We start from the raw sequence: 6,515 nt of genomic DNA, 5'->3' as shown, positions 1-6,515 counted from the left end.
ATGTATAACCTGATACTCCAAAACTGTTAGAAGACAACCTAGGCAGTACCTTACAAGATATAGGTGTAAGAAGGAACTTTCTAAATTGGACACTTTTTGCTCAGGAGCTAAGGTCAACAATCAATAAGTGTGACCTCATTAAATTTAAAAGATTCTGTACAGCAAAAGAACCAATGAAGGAAATGAAAAGAAAACCCACAGAGTGTGAAACAATATTCACCAGTGACATATCTGACTGAGATTTAACATCTACTATTTATAAAGAACTCAAAATAGATAAAGAAAAAAGAAAAAAGGCAAAGAATCAAGAGAACAGATGACCCAACCAAGAAAGGGAGTTTGGATCTGATCACAGACTAATCAAAAAAAGGAAAAAAGATGGCTAAGAAAACACTTTAAAGCATGTTCAGCATCCTTGACCATTAGGGAAATGCAAATTAAAACTGCTTTAAGTCTGATTTGTGAAGATCAAAATAAGAAATGATGCCAAATGTTGCAGATGATGTAGAAGAAAGAACACTCATGCACTTCTGGAGGGATTGAAACCTTGTGCAACCATTATGGAAAGCAGTGGATGTATTACATAGGAATGGGCACTTCATGGTCACTTGTTCTCTGCATTTGACCCATTATGGAACTTTGTGATAGTCTCCATCTTTTGCAAGAAGAAGCTTCTTTGATGAATGTTGAGAGCTATACTTTCTGTGAACTAAAAATGTTTATTTAGATGTAGGAAAATTATGTAAAATCCTTAGATGTGAGTATATATCCTGAAATAACCTCAGGAACTAGGAAAATGGGAAGGAAGCCTGGGGGAGAGAGGGGAAGAAGGAGCTCAAGAGTGTGGGGGTGGGATGGTAGACACAGGATTATCAAGGGGAGAAAAGGGAAAATGTGGTATTCTAACAGGGGTGGAAGGAATTATGGTTATGTAGGGGGAGAGAGAAGTGAGAGAGAGATAAATACTACTAAGGTAATTTGGTAAAAACAAAAGTAATGCATTATTTCATAAGACTACTAAAACTACATATAGTATGTATATTTATATGCATGCATGTTTATAGTTGAAGGCTTTATAAGAAAAGTCACAGTGCCAGACAAGGGAAACCTCCCTTTAAGTTGTTGATCACAATAGTCTGAGAGATCCCCCAAATATTATAGTCTATTACTATAGGTGTTGATTGCCTGCTAGAACTTGAATGTAAGCCCCTACTGCTGAAGACATGGCATACAGACACAGGACTTTAAACAACTGAGCTGGAACTGACCTGGAATACTCCTCCCAGATGCTAAGTCTCATAGCATCAGAAGACAAAATTCAAGCTGCCGAGGGAGAGACCAAATCAATGCTCCTCCTCAGCTGTAAAATCTACAGAACATATCAATGACCAAACTAGCAAAGTATCTCTATTGGTTCAAGAGTGAAAAAAAAAGTATCTCTATTGGTGCAAGAGCCAAAAATGTTTTTGAGGGTAAGCAACAGATGTCTAATAGTACTTACAGCCCACTCAGTAGAAGGGCATCCATACGCAGTACTGTAAACAGTCAAGTACACATAGTTGCTAAGTTCATAAGAGCCTGTTACTTTCATTTCAAAGTATTTATTATTTCCTCTTGGCCTAACTAATACAGACATATTCAAAACTATAGAGATTTATATGCTTTGGAAAATCTTCAGCTCATTCAGCTCTCAGCATTTGCACTGCAGTCATTGAGTAGAGAGGACTTTCATGTGAGGCAGAAGTGAGTTGCTTATGTGTCAGGGCCACCCAATTCCTCCTTGAGGGCAGAAAGACACAGGAGCAAGAGGGAGTCCAAAGACTGACAGAGCATGGGAGAAAGAATTTATGGCAAGGTTATCTTTCTCTTCCTCTTGCAAACAGTTCTCGACAAAATGAGTCATGCAGTAATCTCTTGGAACACCTGGCGGTCAGTCACGTTACTGAATTGCTCAGTCCCCCTCCCATACCCATAAGAATGCTATAACCTTTTGACCAACTCCCTCAACCCCTTCTAAATACAAACTGTATATAAGAAAAGCTTGCAGTTCAATAAAGCGGACCCCTTGACAAGTGGACTTGCTTGGGCTCCGTCTCTTCTTTCTCGCCCGTTTTTATTTTCAGGGAGTGGTCCCCCTCGAGCCTTACCTGTAAGGGTCCCCGCAGGTTGGGGCACTTATGTGTCAGGGCCACCCAATTCCTCCTTGAGGGCAAAAAGACACAGGAGCAAGAGGGAGTCCAAAGACTGACAGAGAATGGGATTTCTCTCAGGAAAAGGTTTCTGAAACGTATGCTTGACAACCATCTTTAGTTATATTCTTCCTCTGCATAAGAATGGTCCCAGGAAGAGAGAGAGAGAGAGAGAGAGAGAGAGAGAGAGAGAGAGAGAGAGAGATCTTAAACATGCAATGGGAGATGACTACACCAGGTCTTAGTTCCTGGAACCTATGACTATAGCAAAAAGTCATTTCTTGCCAGACATCATTTTCTACAGAAAATCATCAATATTAAAAAAAAAAAAAAACTATTTCATTTCTCAGTGCGTATGGTATGGTTTTCTGTGTCTTTATTCCACTACACAAAATTTCTACAGTGAACTTATGTACAACATTAAAATATTGAACCAGGAAGGAGTAAGGAAATGACTTAGTAAGACCTCACTGTTCAAGCATAAGTTCTTTGGTTTGAATCCCCCGCACCCACATCAAAAGTCAGATGCAGGCATGTTTGTGTCTATAAGCCCAGCAACTGTTCTTTCTTCTTTCCCATTTATAAGGTGTGCACGTTTATTAAACTGGTCTGAAGTCAGTGTATAGGCAATCCCTGGTGCCTGACACATTAACCCTCTCATGCTGTTGTCCTCCCTGCATGAACTCAGGGTGTGGACTGGGCCATCCTCCTTTGGGGAGCGGCTTTTGGGAAGGCAAAGGATACTTGAAATAACTTTTTTTTTTTAAGTACAAAGTCCTAGCCTCACTAGAGAACTTGGGGATGCTTGATCCAACTGAATGGTGTTGCTATTAGCATTCCAGTTTTTAATACTCAGTCAAAAGCACCTAAACAAGAGACTTTTCAAAAAAATTTAATCCCTCTCACCCCACAATAATCACTTGCCAAGAGTTCCTTGGTCAGGACCTGCTGCTCCAGAGGATGAACTTGCACTGAGGGACTCCTGGCTAGAAATGCTTGAACAGATAAGTCTAAACATATATGGCAAAAAAAAATGAAATTTGATTGGGGGGTTATCAGAGGTTGGAAGGGGAGTGGAGGGAAGTCTAGATTTGATTAAGATGTATTACATGAAACTCACAAAATCTCAATAAAAACTTTTTTGAAAAGAAATGTCCAATAAACGAAGTGTACAGTTTGGAAAAAAATGTTAAGTACCTGTTTCCAGTCATCTCCCCCCAAGAAAAACATGAAAAAATAAAGACATACCACTATTTTCTTTCTCTGTCTCTCTCTGCGCAACCTAAGTTTTGTCAAGAAACTGTAACAGCTCACTCAGTTACATTCCGCCTAGAAGCATGTTCAGTGGATGAGGGCATGTTCAACTCATCAGGAGTCATCATACTCCTGGCTTGCTGATCCAAATCTGCTGGAAAGTGGTCGCGGGGGGGGGGCAGGTTAGAGCAACCAATCCACACCGAGTACTTGCACTCAGGAGGAGCAAGGATCTTGATCTTCATGTGCTCAGAGCCAGAGCACTGATCTCTTTCATCGGTCTTTCTGTGTTGCCAGGGTACGTGGTGTTGCAAGAGAACAGCATTGTGTTGGCATAGAATTCCTTGAGGATGTCGACGTCATAATTCATGATGGAACTGAAGATAGTTCCATGGATACTGCAGGATTCCATGCCAGGAAGGAGGCTGGAAGAGAGTGCTTCAGGGCAGCATAAGTACTCGCTGCTAAGGCCAATCCGGGAGCTCATAGCTGTTCTCCAGTGAGGAGAGAGAAGCAGCTGTGGCCTTCTCTTCCGTGAACTCCAGGGCTAGGTAGCACAAAGCCTTGATATCACGCACCATTTCCAACTCCACTATGATGGTGAAGCTGTAGCCATACTCTGCAGAGATCTTCATGAGGTAGTCTGTCACGTCTGGTTCAGCCAGGTCCAGTCGAAGATAGCATGTGGGAGAGCATTGCCCTCATAGATGGGCACAGTGTAGTTGACCCTGTCAAAGGAGTTCATCACGATGCCAATTGTAGGGCCAGAGGCATAAAGAGACAGCACCGTCTGGACAGTTACGCACATGACTGGTGTACTGAAGGTCTCAAAGAGGATCTGGGTTATTTTTTCACGATTGGCCTTGGGTTTCAGAGGGTCCTCAGTGGGTAGCACTGGGTGCATGTCAGAGGCCCCCAGAAGGTGTTCCAGATCTCCATGTCATCCCAGTTAGTGACAATGCCATGTTTGTTGGGGACTTCATGGTCAGGATGTCTCTTTTGCTCTGGACATTTTCATCTACATAGGAGTCCTTCTGACCCATGCCCACCATCACACCCTGGTGCCTCTGGCAGCCCAGGATTGAAGGAAGACAGATTGGGAAGCATCATCCCCCACAAAGAATTCAGCTTTTCACATACCAGAATCCATTTTTGGCAATGAGTCCTACGATATCTTCATCCATGGCAAACTGTATGGAAGGTTTGGATGAGCAGAGGAACAGATGGGAGGGCCCTGTGCCCACCGGGTAGGCTTGGACTCACACTAGGCACAGCACCATTATTTTTTAATTAAATATATTTTATTGATTTTATGTGTGTGAGTATATTGCCTGCATGTGTGTATGTGCAACTGTGTCAACATGCATTGCCCTAGGAGGCAAGAAGTGGGCTTCATATTCCCTGAAACTGGAGTTTACAGATGGTGTCCCCATGTGGATGCAGGTAATCAAACCAGGTTCCTCTGTAAGAGCATCCAGTGCCCTTAAACACTGAGCCATCTCTCTGGCACCCTTTCCCGGTACCATTCTTAAGGATAAATAAATAGATGAGTGTTCTTTGTAAATGTATCCTTCACAGTATGTCAGTTAGGAAAACTTACAGATCACCCTTTACATCCTCAGTGCTGCATTCCACAGTGGAGAGATCCAGTCATCAGAAGATAGGTGTAGCCTGTCCATAGATCAGTGAGTGCCAGGGCCAGATTTGAATGCAGAATTGTCTGAGTGTAAGTATGTTCATGTTCTTTCTATCCAGTGATGACCCACTACTTGTAAAATGGGAGGCAGGAGAAAACAGAATGCTACTGAATTCACAAATCCTTCTCGGTCCCTGTATATTTCTGTATTATAAATTGATTTTTTAAATCCTAATATGGAAATAAATGTACAAACCATAACTACCAACTTCACTCTCCACCCGCTTCTGGTACTGAAACTCTTAATACTAGACTGTCAAGAGACAAAATGTTTAAACCAAGAGAATTTCATCTGTGAACTCAGATGCTAGCTGTGCTCATCATAAGTGTTCGATGTCTTAAGTTAAAATTGACAAGAGATGTTTAGGAGATCATAGGAATAGCACTCATGGAGGAAACACCCTCCATTCAATTTTCTAAGTTCTCTATTGGTACTTCCAAAACTGATCATTTTTAAAATTGTTTTAAAAAGCATAGTTCTTGGATCCATGGCAATGTCACAGCCACCACACGTATGGAACAGGCTTCTAGAACTTTAGGTCATATTTACCTTGTCAGGTAAGAGTCAGGAAGCACAGCTGTGTACCATTACTATCTAAGAGTTTATAGATGTGTTTTAAACTCACTTCTCTTCCAAATAATAAATTTAGTACTGACCTCTAAATTTCATTTTTCTCTGGGCTCTGTGTGTGGGTTTCTCATTTTAATATATTTGAAGTCATAGATCATGGCAGGTATTCCGAGCTGGGGAGATAGATTCATTCTCTCTGTAAATGTCATCTGCCTTAGTTTAGACTCTGAGCAAGAACTAAATGTTTTTTGCTTAGTTTCAACAAGAAAACTGAAACCATTTCACTCTTTGGCTTTGCCCGTGTCAGCTCTACCTTTATGCAACCTTAATTTTCAAAGTCTAATTCGGAACCATCAGAGTTCAGTCAGACTGATGTAGGACAATCTCACAAATAATTAACATTTCCGTTTAATTTTTTTCTCAAAGGAGTTGTGTTCCTGTCTTATTTAGATATAAGAAATCACTTTATAGTGTCAAGAAAACAAACATTCTCATAATGTTTCTCCAACACTAAAGCCAAAAGGATCAACATTCTTCATGACATGTAGGTTGGAAGCATGTGCTTGTTTTGCCTTTAGTGATACAAGGTGGTCTCTCTTTTTTTTTCTTTTGTTTAATAACCAAATTCCAAATTCCAGAAACTATTGCTATTTCATACTTGGGTTCATAGTCACTGACCTTTTGTAACAGAGTTAAAAAAATCAATTTAAATCCACAAGCCAGTGTTTTTATATTGAAGCAAAACTTCCATGAAAGGTGAAAGGAAAAAATAAGACAGAGACACAAAGAAACTATTGTAAACAAT

The 6,515-nt window shown here is 40.8% G+C and overlaps 1 pseudogene; it reads right to left on the bottom strand.

The window, feature by feature from the left end:
• Positions 1 to 3,557: 3,557 nt before the first annotated feature.
• Positions 3,558 to 4,627, bottom strand: LOC103741140 (annotated as a pseudogene).
• Positions 4,628 to 6,515: the final 1,888 nt, after the last annotated feature.

The sequence above is a fragment of the Nannospalax galili genome, unplaced genomic scaffold (assembly GCF_000622305.1).
Source record: "Nannospalax galili isolate Female #2095 unplaced genomic scaffold, S.galili_v1.0 scaffold7691, whole genome shotgun sequence".
NCBI lineage: Eukaryota > Metazoa > Chordata > Mammalia > Rodentia > Spalacidae > Nannospalax > Nannospalax galili.
This window is presented reverse-complemented; position numbering and strand designations above follow the sequence as displayed.